Source organism: Strigops habroptila, chromosome 1 (assembly GCF_004027225.2).
Source record: "Strigops habroptila isolate Jane chromosome 1, bStrHab1.2.pri, whole genome shotgun sequence".
Taxonomy (NCBI): domain Eukaryota; kingdom Metazoa; phylum Chordata; class Aves; order Psittaciformes; family Psittacidae; genus Strigops; species Strigops habroptila.
In genome coordinates, this window is record NC_044277.2 from 13,993,138 (window position 1) to 14,010,626 (window position 17,489).

At 42.6% G+C, this 17,489-nt stretch overlaps 1 protein-coding gene across 2 annotated transcripts in view; it reads left to right on the plus strand.

Annotated features, from left to right (window-relative positions):
* The window catches only part of SAMD12 (sterile alpha motif domain containing 12), a 172,642-nt gene that overhangs the window by 145,344 nt on the left and 9,809 nt on the right, over positions 1 to 17,489 (plus strand). The window lies entirely within an intron of this gene.

Below are 17,489 nucleotides of genomic sequence, written 5' to 3' on the forward strand. Positions count from 1 at the left end.
CCCCTGACATCCCTAACTCAGGCTGTCAGTCCAGCGTCTTTCACAATAGCTAATCTTTTACTGGGGAGGTGGGGAGCTGGGTTCTCAGGGGTTTTTTCTTCCTTCTTCAGAGCTGCAATACTTGATAGAACGGATGGAAGCGCATGTACTGGCAAGCCTGCCGCGCTAATCCTCATGGGATGCCCAACTGCCTTGTTTCCTGAGTACATGGTGTTCATCAGTGTAGGCTGGCTGTGATGCAACTCCAGCCAACACCCTGAGTATTTCATAGTCTTGACATAACTTGATTCTAGGAATGACTAGAGCCAAATCTGCTTTAACATTTCTCCTTTCTCATTTATACTTATTCACCTCGATTTCGTGCCCGTGATCCAAGTTTGTAAAGTCAAACCACAGCTCAGGAGAGGAAGGTGTGGCTTTCTGCTTTGTTCTTCCAGATAGACCTGAAATAGGAACAGAGAGAAGGCAAAATTTCTCTTCCTTTGAAGAAGCTGCATCAGTTTGAAGCAGTAGGTACTCAATAGTGTCCATCAGCCTCTTGAAGCAAAGGTCCTCCTGACTCTGAGTTCAGGTTCGGAACACTGTTCATGGGCACTGATGGAGATTTCCATGGGAGAATCCTAATACCACATTTTTAAGCCTTTAAATAAGGCATTTATTAAGTGGCCCATTTTCAAGTTAACAACGCTCAGCTCCTATCACTCAGGTTTCAATACAGATGTTTGAAACAGTTGGGAGCTACTGTAGGTTCAGCATTGCTTAACCAAAAAAACAAAACCCAAGAAACACCAACACAACCCTTTTCTGAAACCCTGTTTTGCATCGGCAAGGCACAAAATGCTGATTTCTGCTCACCTCCAAGCAAAGGGTAATAGCGGATGTTATGTTACTCTAATCTCACTGATGACTATTTTTACAAAACAGACTACAGTACATTTACTAGTACATACATGATGAAAGGGCATAAATAATTTAAACAACAGTTGTCAAAATAAATGAGCAAAGTGCATTTTGTGATAAATTATACTTGCTTTTTTAATGTGTTTCTCAGTTGCAAAATTCAGTAATTTGCCGTGGATCTCCCAATCATTACAGTGAATTAGCAAGCCTCTACTCTCCTCCTAGCCATAATTTTAATCTTAACTAGAAAGGAATTATTTAGTATTATTTTGGCAAGGGTTCCTCCTTAATATTCTTCTACAGCCACAGTCTTACAGTGTAATGTAAGTTATGTATGTATCCTGGTGACTTGGATTTTAGAGCTGAAAGCTGATTATGAACACTAAAGAATTTCAGCTAGCATAAAGATCTAATTGTTTTAAATAGGGTTTAACAACAATTCATATCACTGCCTGCTTCAGTCCTTCCATTGGCATGCGGGTGCCAACCAAATTTATAGTTGCTTAAGGAGTGCATAATGGGAAGTTATCTTTTTAGAGGTCTAATACCAACATTAATGTATACACAGAGCATACATCCACTTAATTTGTCTGCTGGCTTGTGTTTAGGGTATAACTTACATTATGGAACTCTCTTATCATCAGCCTTTTTATATACATATATATATACACACACATCTACGCTTTTTCTCCTTTATAGTTACCCAGAATTATTTGTTTCACTTCCTTTCTCCTGAAGCTAAAGGAGACTGCCACAGTTGAGCATGTCTGCAAAACAGAAGTGAAGTCATTTTTCCCTACCATTCTGTGGGTGTCTATGATGGGTTTTTGTTTTGTTTTGAGCCGGGCTTATTTAAGAGAGAAAAAAACATGGCAGAAACCCCACAGAAATTGGCAGTAGGTTTCAGGTGCAATAGTAATAACCAAAGTATTTTTTTTAAAGCATTTGGCTTGCATGGACTAGTTATGGAGATGAAAGTATGTTGTCAAATAAATCATCGCTGGTGAAGTATCACCATTTTGGTTTTACCTTGAAATCAAAGAGCTGATTTCCCAGAAGTGTTACTCAGAATAAGGAGAGACAAAACAGACGTGCATAGATGCAGACTTATAGGGGTAAGTCTGGCGTGCATCATGACACACAAAGGATGAACTGGAATAGTGAAGAATGTTTTTGTTTGGAGCTGATGACAATGTGGGTGTATGCAGTAATCAGTGCCAACACAAAGAGATAAGACAAATATCTGACATCCAGATAGATAGATAGATAGATAGATAGATAGGGGCGTTTTCCTGATTTATCCCCATGGGGCAGATTTGTTTTGGGGAATAAACCTCAAAAACAAGCCTTTCATTTTAAAGGTACAAATGGGATCTTTCCCCATCTAGATAGCCTACCATGAAATTGAATTTAATGTTCCTGCTGGAGTGGGAGACTGGCTGTTTATATAGTTTGATTTCACATTCGATAGTAAAAGGCCAAAACACAGGGAAAGGGTGTCTGATGACACTAGAAACCAGCTACTGGCTAATCCCTGATGCAGCAGGGTTACAGGTGATGCTTTTAGGTGCTGGAAAAGAGGTGCTGGAAGAGTCATTAATTCCTCAATCATAGTGTGTCTATACATTTCTGTGCATAAGTTTTGGCCTCTTCTTACACTAAGAAAATTCTATGGGCTGGGGAGGTAAGACCAGAAAGTCCCAAAGGCTAAAAGGATTGGAAGCTACTATCCATTAGGATGGATGTGCTTCTGGGTGATGAAAGCTCCATTAGTGCCAGGCAGAAGAGGCTGAAGTGATTTGCTGTGCAGTCACAGAAGGACATTTTACAGCTGGCAGATAGCTGATATCAGACCTTCACAGATTTTTATTTAGGGAAAGGAGAGGTCCAAGAGTCAAAGCACCTGTATGGAATTAAGAGGGGAACTGGTCAACAGGGCACAATTTCCATTTCAGTCCCCCAAATCCTTTGTCTGGTCCTTAAAACATCAAATAAAGATTTTAACACAATTTATAGCCAGCACTGGAACTAACAGTGATTTATCATAACCTGATATTAAGAAAGGAGTCTTGGCTGTTCCCAGCAAAATCAGTAATTCTGCTGCCATGCAGAGGAGTGAGCACCAGCCAAGCTACTATCAGAAACCTCTATAGAAATGACCCAGGGAGACTGTTTTTCACCTTTCTGATGGTTGCCATGGTCTTCCAAAGGCAAAGTTACCAAACTAATTCTGTCTCTCACAATCAAACTCTATAAAACATTTTTAGAGTGTGTTATTACTCATCAGTATGTAAAAATGGCACCGCCTTACTCAAAAAATATGTTCCCTGTGTGTATTCAGATCCATGCATTCAGCCTTGGTTAACTAAAATAGTTTTGTTGCCTTTTTTTCCCCCCTTAGCTCTGTAGATGCAGCACAGCTCACAGTTCATTTTCTCGCTTGTTAACTGAGATAAGCAGTTGGACAGTTGGACTAGATGATCATTCCAACCGAACTATTCTATCAATGAAAACCTTGCTCTTCTGGGTTCCTAGATCAATTTTGAGGTCCCGAGTACCTCCCAGGTTTCTCCATGTTGCCACTGTAGCCAGCAGTAAGGCTCTCCTGAGAGTGATCAGGTTTGGGGCTGGGGACAGCAGGCAGGGACCAGCTCTGCACTGACTGTGTAGGCAGTCTGCAGGCGGAACAGTAGGTATTAGCAGTAGGTGTCTAAAAATAGTTGGATGAATCTGGGCCACTCTTTCATTTGCAAGACCTTTGCTGGTACAGCAGACCAAAAATACCAAGCGTGGTAGTTTGGGTTTAACGTGTTATGTATAATGTAAGTAGCTAATGTGGTGTGATGGGGAATGGATATCAGTGATATACTTTTGTCCTGGTCTTTGGTAGATGACTTGGTGTGGTTTCAGAATGGATCCAGATCCTTACCATAGATTTTAAAGACCATTTGGAGAGATCTAATTAAGCTTTGGCTGTCAGAAGCACAGAAGGCTGTGTCTTTGCCTTGGCTTTAATGGAGAAAGTTATCAAGCTTTTTAGAGGCTGCTTCAAAGGTTTTGGAAGCAGAATCTCAAAACAAGGGGCAGAAAACAGGGTCTCAAAACTGGTTTTCACATTAGATCAGGTGAACTGGAGTTGTGCAGAAATATTAGCCACTCAATCATGAGCTCGTATCCTGGACACTTGTCCTGCAGGCAGTCTGCTCTCTGGGAGTAGGGGTCATTTTCTTTAAAGGTCGTTGCAAATGATATCTCAGCATGGTGGTATGGATGAGTTGCTGGATCTGCAGAATGTAGGTATTTAGTCATAATCACTTGTGATTATTTTATATATGTAGTCATGACTGATAGACTTTGTGATATATATATATGTTTCACATGGCATTTTAGCTGGAGTTATTATAGACATATAGCCTATCTGTATCCTAGACAGAAAACCTGTCTATGTTTTGCATTTATTGTGCAAAAAGCGTTTTTAAAGTGTTGTGCATGCTTACGAGCACCTCATGTTGTCACACCAGAGATGACGGCTGTCTAGCGATAGACCCGGTGAACTCCTTTGTTCATGGGCAAATGAGTATGCAATTGTGCAGTTGGTTTGTAAAGCGCGCTTGAATGAACAGCCCTCGATAAAAGCAAGATAATCACCATTCATTAAAATCTGTTTTAAAAGAGCATGTACATATATAGACTTTCATTTCTGTATCTTCTGCGTTAACACCAAATCAGTGTCATTAATGAAACTGAGTAATTTGCTGTTAGCTGACAATGTGTTTACTGAGTATCTAAATTTAAATATCAGGACTATAACTGCAGTGCATATTTTTCCCATGTACTTTCTTTACAAATGGCATATGCCCCATTTGTCTAATCCCTACTTCTGTGATTACAAAATAGCCAGGTTACATAAAAAACAACTAAATTATATATTTGCATACAATACTGCTGTGGCTCTGCAGAAGCCATTTTGGGCTCTTCAATGCTTATAGGTTCTTTCATTGAAAAGGTTTGTTATTTCACCAGCAGTACTGCAGAGTTGTTCCAGTCTTTTGCTTGGAAACATTTTTTTCATCATTCTACTCCAATTGCTGCAAATGAAGTAAATAATATTTAGTAAAATAAGTAATAAAAGACCATAAAAGAAAGTACTGCTAATGTAGTTCTTCCTGCCATTTAAACCCATGGGATTTTTGTAAGTCGGATTTCAAAGTCTTTGGGTAGAAACCAGCCTTTAGTTAAGTGTTTGAATAGCACAGTGGGACCCCGATTCATGGCTGGGCACTGACAAAGTAACACTACTAAAAATAGTTTGCAGAGTTGGGCCCTCCAGTAGCAAAAGAAAAGTCAGAGAATGCATAATGTGAAGAAATGCTGTGGCTGTTGCCAGTGGGTCTGCTGCCCCTATTGTTATTTAAATCCAGAATTAGCTGTGCCTGTTATCTACCGCACAGTCTATCCATTCACAGGCTGCTGGCTTCATTCTTTATTACCTTTCTAAATCGAGTTAAACATCAATGTTCTTTGGGAGACCATAGTCAGCATTCGGGGAAACACAAGATATGACTCCACGTTATGAATACTTCAATTGCGGAGCTGGCTGAAGAGGCTTCTGCCGCTGCCTGCGGCGTTCCTCCCCGCTCCCTGCCAGGACTGCTCTAGCTATGGCAGAGCAATAAAGCAGATCTGGGAAATGATTTGGTTTAAAGCTTTGGTCTATCTTTTCTCATGGGTTTATTTCACAGGTCCATTGTACTGTGCAGCAGGGTTGGCCCAGCAGCCGGGCAGGGGAGGAAAGGAAGCAGAGTTGGAGGACCACTACTGTCTCCACCATTTCATGATTCATCACAAGGAATCGTGCTCCCAGTATTGTGTGCATGCTGGAAGCAGAGCCGTGGTCTTCAGCTCACAGGCAGAAGGGGAATCTCTTTCCATTGCACGAAGGTGCAAAGAGAAAGCTGGCTTGGTGGTGAACAGAACGATTCCCGTTAGGCATCCTGAAGGGATACTCCAATAAGAGGTAGATATTCCCAAAATGCCATGTGGAGTTTGCATAGGTAAGGATGTTCCCCATCTCAGCGCTACATATACCATATACTTTAGCATAGGAAGCTAGAACACAAAGGAAAACTTGCCTTCGGCTTTCCAGGAGAGAAGGGCAGAACTCTTGGATCACTTTTCTTATACACCAGCTTCAGCAGTCTAATTTTTTAACCAGATATGTCACAGGTTGTTTACTGATTAAACTCTTAAGACTTTGAAGCAGAAACAAAAAGGGTTTTTTGAAAGCTCCTTTTATTTTTATTTTTATTTTTTAATACATAAAGCCATTAATATCTGCAAGATGAAAATCTGGGGTGGATTTATAGCAGCGGATTTAGAAATGCTCACGGGAGTGGCCTGGTCTATGTAAGAGCAATGAACAATATCTGTGTGCAATGAAGAAACACCTTTCAACAATATCAGAAGATGTCATTTCCTGAGATATTAGAATGAATTTCTCATCTGGAATCTGGGCCAAGAGGTTAGAGACAAAGTTCTTGTTGGCAGGCGGTGCTACGGTGATCACAGAGACGTCTCCAGGATGCTCCATTAGGGCTGCAGATATAGTAATCTCACGGGAGCCTCTAACCAGAGAAAGCTGGAAGAAACAGGGGGGCCTGAGCTGTAGCAGCATGTTGTAGTTACGCCCTAGTGAGGTGAGATCATTTCTCTTTGTAGTCTCAGAGCTGAAATAGAAGCTGAATGACAGTATCATTAAGAAGTTGATATTTAACACGTTTACAGCTCTCTCGGTTCCCACCCTCTGCGACCAAACTCCAGAATCCTGAAATCTAGGACTCTCTCAGAGAAAAACCCTTTGTCAGTGGGATGAACTAAGTGGCAGGGCCTGAACATCTCACACTGCTTTTCTGGCAAGGCTGTTGTTTAGTTTTGCAGTCTCTGCAATATTATCACTTCATTTTTTTTCCATTTAGGCATTTTATCAGAACAATGTTGAAATACAGCCTCTCCAGGAAGGCGCAAATACTCCTGTCTAACCTCCTAGCTAACCAGTGCCAGCATCCCTTTCTTCATGATGCACTCATCCTGGTGCAACCTAAACAGGGAGGAGCAGAAAATGTCCTGCCAGTGTTTATTATTGGGCAGTCTGTGATAGTGGCTGGGCTTGTAAAACAAATCTGATGTTGTTGCTACCTGAGCAAGTTACAGTGAGGCAACTGGAAGACTGAGTGTGAATGCTGAAGATGTGTTCCATCCTCTTCTTCAGCGACCATGCACCGAGCTGCCTTGCATTTACCACGGGGTAAAGGCATACACATGGACAGTTAGAGTAGAGCATCTGTTCCGCTGTAGATCCAGACGCCGGTTACCTCGCAGTAATGTGTTCACGGAGGCATACCCTTAATTATCCTAAATACACAAATGCATGATGCAAACTGAGGATTTCACACATATGGACATGCCAGAAGCTTCAAATCTCTTGTGGGTGAGGCTTTAGAAATGTCTTGAGGGGTCACCAGAACTTGTTGCAGCCCCAGATCTGCTTTTGAATGATGTGTCAGCACTTGTTTAGGATAAATATTAAAAGACTTGTAGGAACCATCAGAAAACATTTTCACAAGTGACTTGGAAATCAAAGTCTTGTTGACTTCTAAGGAGACTTTGGTGTGCAAATCACTTGGGTTTTAAAAAAAATCTTGTCCATCTTCTTTCTAGCCAAAATCTGTTTCATGCTCCAGTAGCAAAAATTCCTCCTTCCTGCCTGCCTGCTTGCCTTCTTTCCTGCCTTCCTGCCTTCCTTCTTTCCTGCCTTCCTGCCTTCCTCAAAAATTGAATTGGGATCCGTACTTTTCTGGCACTGGAAGAGAAATACCACATCCCATTAGGTATTTTACCCTGATTTCAGAAGCGCAGAAGTTTGTCTGCGCATGAGTTGCGATAAACTGTTTGGCCCAAGATAAAATGGTAGAACTTCTCCAGTTACAAATTCCTACCCCCCTAATTGCCTAGCATAGCTAAAATATGGAAGGTGTTTAATAATAAAGGATTTTTTTTTGTTTATTCTAGTTTTACTTACCTGTGTGAATTCCTTTAATGCAACGTCCATTGGTTCATATATTGCTAGTGGAAATGCAAAGCAAATCAGTGGCAAAGAGAAACAATTCGGCAACATGGACACAATAAATAATGCAGCTGCAAAATGATACCAGTAGAGCTGAGTAAATAAGTCCTCTAAAAAACTTCAGTACTTTGTGGACTGTTTGCAGGAAGCATCTCATTATCTCAGTTGTGTGTATGAATTTCTAAGAAGATTATTTAGTGTGTAATTTCCTTGTCAAATTCTGATATCCAAGGCCTCAAAGGAATTTAGGCCTCTTATCCCTCACTGGAATCTGTACCGATATTCTTGATATCAGTAGAAATGTAAGCATTAAACACGCTAATCCCGATCATTGCAGTACCTACATTTCACATGCTAATCAGAATTTTTAACAATCAAATTAAGCATGAAGTTGCAATTCCTGTCACCTCTTGTTTGCCATTTAATTGCTGGATACCTACTTTGAGCTCACATTCCGCTTTCCTGATAATTGGTGAAGAGAGGAGCTGCCAAAGAATCATTTATCCAATATGACAAGTAAGTAGGTGGGTCACTTCCAAGGGCCCTGTCCTTCTCCACTGCTTGTCAAAGCAGCCTGGATAACCAGCGTAAAGTGGTTGCCTGTTTAGGATGGGTGAAATGAGTTTGTCTGTACAACCACCGTGGAAACTTCAGAGCTGGTGTTCTGCAGAGGGAGTTCTGATAGCTCAGCACAGGCAGGGATGGATTCTCCTATCCCACTTGTAGCTGTGATTTGCATTTATCTGGGGTTGCAGTCTGCAGTTATGTGTGGAAATACCCTGCTAGCTTCAATCGAGCTACATGTAGAAGTTCCACTGAATCATCTCAGAAGTCCATGCAAGTTCATTTATTTACATCTCTAACCTTAAAGACAAGCTTCCAGGTGGGAAGCAGATAGGGTATGTAGCTTTTTCTAATACTATTCCACTTTATGCAAAACAGTTATGCACTTATTTAACTGTACATCAAAGGGAAGTCTAGTGGTTCATGATATTGATGAGGCCGTCACCTTAACCACTGAGTTGCTGCTCTGCTGCGTATTTTCCTTTCTTGCATCCACCAGTCCATACCAGTATGCTGTGCAAGCAAAGAATCCCCATGACTAATGAAAGTCTTTTTCCCGATACGGTATTTATCCCCAAGCCCCTGTTGGAAGTATGGCAATGCCCTTCTCTCTGACTTTTAAAGGTCAGTTTCTACCTGTTATTAAGTTACTTTCTACCACTAAGTCCTCTCCTTGATTTACAGTGGGTATGCCTCCACTGCAGCACCGGAGAGCATGTCCCAGCCCTGAGCACTGGATGCCCAGCCTGGCTGGTGATGACTGTGTGTGAGGGGGAGGACTTCCCTTGGAAGGAAAACTGGCTTTGCAGGCAGCCAGGGTGGTGTGGAGTACTCCAGCAGGTCCTGTAATCTGCCCCATGGGACCTGCCTGCAACACGTTGCAGACATGGTCCATATCAGTTAGTTTGGGCAAAGGGGCACATTACACAATATTGGTATGGGATGGCAGCAGTCAAGTACAGCACCACCTCCACAGCACACTGAACAACCGTCGTGGTCTGAAACCACGTATATACATTCCTGTGCAATTGTATTTTCAGGAACATCTGTGTGATGCAAAAAGAGACAGAAAGATATGCAGGTGCTTTGGATAGACTCCAAACTGAAATAATGGAAAAGAGGCAAATCAGAATAAAGCAGAATTTGCAACTGATCAGTGAGTTTGTATGCTGAGATAATTATTACTCCCCAAAAACTTGAATGACTGATCATCTCATGCCTTCTGAACACTGGCTAGATATTCTCTGTTTCATACCTGTCATGTTTTCATGAACGCCTTCTTCACTTGGCTCTGTGGTCAATACAGTCCATATCATTTCAGGCCTTGGACTTCACGCCTGACTTCAGAACCAGTTTGATACAATCAGCCCATCCTTCATTTATCAAGCCCTTCTGCAGAGGCAGCATTACTGGTATCTAGGCTCTCTAGTGGGTATATATCAAGATACAGTCTTAATAATCACCTAGGGAGCTCTTCAGAGATGGTAACTCATTTTGATCTCTGTAGTTTCATTTTCCAGCTGCCCAGACAGAGACATGAAGCTTGATTTGCAGAGTGGCAAGCAATCTCTGCTGCCTGCCTTGTCACAGCATCAGTTGTGGGGTTAAAGAGAACCTCTGCCTCGGACAGAAGCTTCCCTCACTGCAGCACTCTCCCTGAGCTTGGTCCTGCAGCCGGGAGAATTAGACTGGAGCCTTTGATTTGATTTTTAAAGCAGCAGTGGTGTGTACACCATGCTAATTTCTCTGTAGAACTTTCTGAGGATGCCTGGGAAGAGTTCCTCATTCTGGTCACAACCAGATCGATGAGGATGAAATGGTGAGTGCTTTTCTTCCAGACAAGCCGGTGGCCATGGAGGACCATGCTGGATTGTAGCATTGACAATCTGCCGATTTCCCTTCAGATGGCAATCAGTAAGAGAGAGTTACCAGATAAAATCAGAGTTTGGGGCAGATGCTCACTGGGAAGTCTGCATAGATATTCAAACACAGAGTTTGCTGTATTTACGGTCCTGTTGTACTCCTCCTTGGAGCTGCAGCTTCCAGACCCAGAGTACGTATTCCAGAAGCCTCCTCAAACGCTCACTCCTCCATAGGGTTTTCACCTACCTCAGGAGCCCCACGGAGCTCAGACAGCCTGAAGCTCTTGGTGCTGGAGCCAGGAGCTGGATGGACAACACCAAGTGCAGCCTTGTAACTGTCTTTGTGCCTAACTAGGAACTGTAAAGTAAGGCACTTTTTTTGAAGTTGAGGTGCTTTTTTTTTTTGATGTATTTTGAAGTTGAGACTTTTTTTTTTTTTGTGAAATGGTTGGACACCAAGTCCATGAGGATAACAGTCATTATTTTCCAGATGCAGGTTGGACATTGTGCATTAAATGTGGTAGGCCACATGCTGAACTGCAAGGATAATGCAATACCAAATGGCACCGGAATGCTCTTTCTCTGTGTTCTGTCTGTTTGGTGCTCAGAGCAGGCCAGGATCCTGAGCAAAACACTGATAATGTGATGTGATTATACAGTCAAAGGGTGTGTATTAATTCATTAATCCAGAAGGCTAAATAAAGTTACTTGTTCAGCTACTTGAAGGGTGAGGGCTGATTTTGTAGACTTGATGATGTGTTTTTGTTTTGTTTTGTGGTAAATGTATGTGTGCATATGTGCAGTCTTTCAGGTGGTTTTAGGAGGTATAATTTCCTTTTTCGCTTGGTTAATCACTTCACGGAATGGAAACTTTCATTTCAGGGAACCTCACAGTAAATATCTCCCTAAAGGTGGATAGTTTGTTCCACCTATTAATCCTGCATAAGCTCTGCATAAGCAGGAAGGGAGTTGCAGCTCTAGAAAGTTTCCAAACCCTTTTGCTATAATACTTCGATTTTTCTAGTGAAGTCTTCGGTTTCATCTGATTGTGTTTCTTGACCTAATACATATTTCACTGTAGGTCCTAAAGCAAGTAATAGGATGATATAATGGACAGAATTAATTCCCGAATACTGGTGCATGCTTCTGAACAGGATAGGCTTGAAAGTGTCTTGCAGAATCTGCAGAAGAAACACAAGGACAAGTTCCAGGTGATGATCAGAGCAGCCACAAAGCCACTGCGGGCCACCTGGGACTGTGTGCTTCAGCACCTTACGTGCATGCTGACGGTACCACTTCAGGCTGTGTCTTTTTTAAGTTCACTCAGTTTGCACACTTCCTGGTGCTTCATATTAAGGCCCAGTCTCTCGAAAGCAATAGATATGCAAAGGCTGACGATGCAGTGCAAATGGCTATTTAGAGCCACAGAGTGTGGAAGACTATTCATCTGTGACAACCTTCTTCACTTCCTGCAGAGCACCCCACTAGGACTTGTGAGATGAAGAACTGATCACAGGCAGGCAGTGAGAGATACGCATGATAAGGCATGAAGTCAGCAATCACATATGCATATTCAGTTTCAGATAGCACCAGCTGAGACTATCAGACTCCTTAGCATTACATTCCTCTAAACCTTTCTGTTTGCTACAGTTTGAGTCTCTGGAGAAGGATGCTGGTGGACAGAATTCTTTGAAAGAAGCTATAAACACGAAGGAAGTGGTTGTATGCACTTTTTCAAACTATTTTAACTGCTTGTTAGTTCAAGGAAATCATGAGGATCTCTTACATCTGTTCAAATGCAGAAGCGTTTTCATTTTTCTTTGTCTGTTTGCAAAAGCAGGTAGGTGGTGGAATGTATCTGAAGTAGAGATGAATGAACCACTTTGAAAGAATGAGTCTCTCCCAGGATTTTGCGTGATTTTTGGAACCAAACTTACAAGCTGGTGAAATTTTCCCATGCTGGTTCGGCTCAGGCATAAAAAGGACATAATTTCTTGGGACAGATTTTTTTCCTGAGGTTTCCAGATTAACACTGTGAAACCAAACTCTGAAGACATTAAAAGGCTTTCAGGATATTTTTCAGAACAAGGCTGGAGTGTGAGCTCAAGCCCTTTAGAGAGTTGTCCACCATGAGCTCTGATTTTTGAAGGAAGGGGCAAAGTACTGAAATTTCTGCATAGATGATCTGTACACAGAATCGACGTGTGTCCTCATTTTGTTTAACCTAGTAAAGTTGCTGAGAGATTTGCTTTGGTAGGAAGGCTGGAGTTGTGTGTGACTCATGAAGAGACTCTTGGCTAATCTGACTATTGAGGGCATTGAATAGCTTAGTGAAACACATTTTGGACAACTACATATTCAACCCATTCTATGTGAACCAACTGTGTTCCACAGAGCAGCTGCAATAACCTCTGACTAATTGGCTTTTCAGAAGGTTACCTGCTGAGAGCATCTGCCATGACATCCATTCTCCCAGAAATGTTTCATCTCAGAATTGCCTGACGCAGGCAACAGAGCCCAGCATCGCACACGGGAAGTGAGTTTTCTCTTGAGTCAGAATATAGGGGAGAGGATTTGCCCGACCTTGTTGAATGTTCATCATCTGTCTTGAGGCACCGAGCATCCTTTTGAAGGCTACCCTGATGCCTTCCTTGAGATGAGCTTTGCCATTGATCCAGACAGTGGATCTGCGAGCGAGCCAGGATCCCGCATACCCACGTACTGGCAGTGGCTTAATAGGGCTCTCAGAGTGTGCCAGGCAGCGTCACGCACAGCGCCGTGCCTGAGCAGCCTGTGCTCAAGCTGCATCCCAGCTGCTGCCAGCAGCCCTTGTGTGGATCTGGGGCTGCTCGCACTGAGAGTGTAGCAGGACGTAAATAACACCAAGGAGTTTATTGCATGTAAAATCTCTTCCACACATCTCATGTGGGAGTATTTATTCAGTAGCGTATTTATGGTGATTCTATCAACAGATATTAAAACTGTATCCAGGAGGATTAAGAGTACCTTGTTATGGGAGCAAGTTGTCCAGAAGAAGAAGTGTCTTTATAAAAAAAGTAACCCTGAATTCATCCTTACAGAAATAGCAACTCATGTGTCGGCTGCCATTTGTTTTAAAGGTTCTGCTCCCGGAGTCTTGTGATGATACATGGATGTCCCTGATCGTTTGAATAAAAAAAGTCTTGTTTCATGGTTGACAAAAATGTCCTAACTAGAAGTAGGGGTGGAGGGAAAGCAACATTTACTTTTAATTCCATGTATTTTCAGCTTTTATAGTTATTTTGCATGGCCTCATTAATGAATATTGAACTCTTGGGATTAGGATTACTGTGTTTGATGCTCTAGATGTTGTGCTCATAGATCCACCTTTTCTGTCAAAAAACCTAAAGACTTGGTTTCCTGCTTGCAAGAATTCAAAAATCAGAAGCAGGAGCGACTTCCTTCCTTTCCCCCTTGGTATTTTTCTACCGTATTAGCACTGCATTTAACAAACAACATTAGATAACCTTCAAGTCTGTATCAGCTACCAGGTCTTAGCGCTGAGGGGGAAAATCAGGCAAGCCAGACCAAGACATGAGTGGTTGGGAATCAAAACAAAATTGGCAGTCTTATCAAAAACCATCACCTCTTTGTTTTCTCTCTCATCTCTGGGTGTTGCACTCAGTCCATTGATTAATGTGTCACTGCTTAACAGAGGCTGCTAGGCTGTGACATTTGCAGTGAGGCAGCTTGCTGTCTTTGTGCAGTCCTGAGGCTTGACTTGCTGCCTGTAGGAGCCGGGGCTGCTCTGAGGTGGATGGAGCAGGCTGGCGAGTGTCGCTTTGCCACCTCCTCTCTGCTGGCTCCAGCTACCTACAGGCGTGCCAACATCTGAGGTAACCTTGAATCTCTGGCACTGTTGACTCTGGTTATCAGAGACGTGTTAGGTAATAAGGATGTGCAGCTATAGATGTGTTTACGTGGAGGTTAAAAGAACCGGTGCTGTTCTCCACCTGGAACAGTAATGGTATGGTTTTATGACAGAGGGAAACCAAACTCTGATACAACTTTAATCTCATCTGACGTGGGACAAATGGCTCCTGTCTCTGCCAAGGCTGCCCTGCAACAGCATTTCCCAGCCCCTCCTAATCCTCCTTCCTCCTTCCACCATGGTCACTGACCAGGATCAGCAGTTCCTGAGTAGTTTCTTTTTACATGAACTTCCATGAGCCTCACAGAGGCACCTCATTCTCTCATAGCTCGGTGATGAGAATTCAGTGCACAATAAAGAAAAGGGTAAATCTACAAGTGGGCTGCCAGCCATTTCCTTTTGCCAGCATACAAAATTCTTCAAAGGTAGCGATATCTCTAACTAGCAAGTAACAAGATGCAACAAGTCTGCATTATTGCACAGTGTATTATCATATCTCAAGTGCCATGAGAAACATAAAGTGTGGCCTTTCTGACACAGAAAAAATACTAGTAAATGTAGCTGAATGCAGATTTTCACCAGGCTTCAAGGAATAGGTGGTAGCAATGATGCCTAGCAAAGATAATAGACGCTTGTTTTCTTTATCAGAGTGCCTCAATTATGAAAATGTGACAAATAGGTAATACCACTAGGTTGAACTGAATTAACATGTGTTTAAAATGAAAGAAAAATATGTCCCTTTTCCAGTTAGAAAAAAATCACACAGTACAGGTACTCAAAACTAAAATACATCTCTGACTTTGAAATAATTGTTGTCTTTCTACAGCAGCTTCTTGAAAATGTCATGTGAGATTAGATCTGTACGCCGTTGTGTTGGTAAGCATAGGAACCCCTGCAAAGGGCGGTCTTTGTTCCAAGAGCTTACAGTCTCAGGCAAGGTTTTCAAAGACAACTGCTCATTTGTGATACCTTTCAAAAAGATCTTACTTTCAGAGAGTGCTGGGTACATACTGTTAGAAAACCAGGGTCCTTAGAGGAGTCTCCAGCTGGGCACCAGAAATTATATAGGTAATCAGGAAGAATGAATGCTTCTAAAACCCTGTCCTCAAAAGACAAAGTAAGAAGAGATGAGCTAGACGACCACTATATCTTCAGTGTGCTTGCTCTAAATGCAGAGCTTAACAGAATTACTACTGTTCCCTTAACCTGCAGCGTTGCTGGTTGTATCCAGACTGGCTCTGTTGGGTGTTCTGCATGGCTGGAAGTGGTTGTGCTCCCTCTGTGGTGTGGATGGAGCTCAGATTGGGATCAGCCCCCATTTCTCCTTGTTCATGAGTTTCTGTCTGAAGGGCCAGCTGGCTCATTTCAAGCTTAAGCATGAGTACAAGCCAATGGCTGAGACAATGTGGGTGATTAGGGAATTTCAGCTCGACTGCAACCCTGAGGCCTGACCTGATATAATTAGCCAGTTCACCCATTTTATTTTAGTCCTACAACTTTGTGGCTAGGCGAGGTATTTTCCATTGCTTGGGAGAGCTGTTGAAATTTCCCCTTCTTTGCAGCAGATGAGCAATTTAACCTCAAAAAAAAAAGTCCTGTTTCTCCTTTCTGAGACAGGCATGTCTCTGTTGATGCCACACAGATGGGAGACATCCTCCAGTTCACCTGGAATCAAACACTTTTGACGTGAGGTACCAGTTTGCGTCTCTCCAAGTTTAAAACCTCCTCCCCCAGATTTCCCCTTTATCTTCAAACCTGCTTAATGTCACCATTGCTTTCTTTTCTGCCCTGAGGGATGTGGTCACTTATCTGTCTAGACCAGCTGCAGGCTCAAAACCTTCCCATGTGCTCTTCCATGGAATAAAACAATTTCTGGGTCCTAAATCTTTCTCAGGCCTCTACTGATGTGGGTGTTTCATGTAGTAGATGATGGTAGGTGGTGGTGGGATCATTGCACTAGAGAACCTTGAGAATAAAAGCAGGGCAGGTGTAAAAACAGAAATCGAAAGTAGCGCTGTAATCGGGTGCATATGCCCACATAAGGAAGGAAATAGCTAAAGAGACTGGGGGTTATTGTTCCTTTATTTCATAGGACATATTTACACTGAGGGGTAAAGTGCTCGTGGCAGGGTGTGGGGTTATTTTTATTCTTATTTGGCATTCTTCCAGCACCTACTGATTTAACATCCCATCCTTTCCCTGCTTGATCAGACCTTCATGTCCATTGCTGCAAGAGTTTGGGGTTGGGAGAAGCAAATATGGGCAAACTGACAGCTTGGCAGAGCCAGTCAATCTGTACCATCAGTGAAGAGCCCACTAGGTGTGATTTTGAAGGGGTGAGAAGCAGAAATCCACTGCCAACCGGAGTTTCAGCTGACATGAATGCTGCCTTGGCAGTATCAGTATCCTATTAGCTTCACAGTTTGGAACCTGGCCCAAAAAACATCATGATACAGCTCTTCCCACATGTACAGATATGTACACTCATGCAGGAAGCAGGACATCAGCTGCAAAGGGTGCAAAGCCCACCCTGATGAGCCTTGTCCCTGCACTGCCCTGATCAGAGAGCTGGTCAGTAAAACAGGGGATGGGTGAGGGCTCTGTGATAAACAAAGCTGTGTCCAAACACGTTGAAATAACACAGTGAACTTGCTTCTGCATGGCTTCTTGACTCGAGCCTAGTATGAGCCTGTGATGGGTTTGCATGCATTTTCATGGCTACATACTGAATAGAGGACTGAATGCTCTTCAGTGTGAGCAGTCCTGCATGGGCACCCATCTCCAGTTCAGAAAGGCAGAACAGGGAGCACAAATCCCCATCAGAAAATGTATAATCATTGAAGAACTTAGGCTGGGAGAGACCTTTGGACATTGTTTCACTCAACTGTGCTCAAAGCAGGGACAAGTTAGGTTGTTCAGGGCCTCTTGTGGTTGAGTTGTGGACCTGGTCGGGTAACTTGTTTCATAATGTGACCACCCTCACTAGGAAGATTTTTTTTCCTTGTATCTAACTGGAATCTCTCTTATTGCCTCTTGTGCCCATTACCTCTTGTCCTTTTGGTGTGCATCCCTTACAGCTTTGCAAGGGATTTCAGGCAAGGAATAGCAGCCACCAAAATTGAGTGTGGTT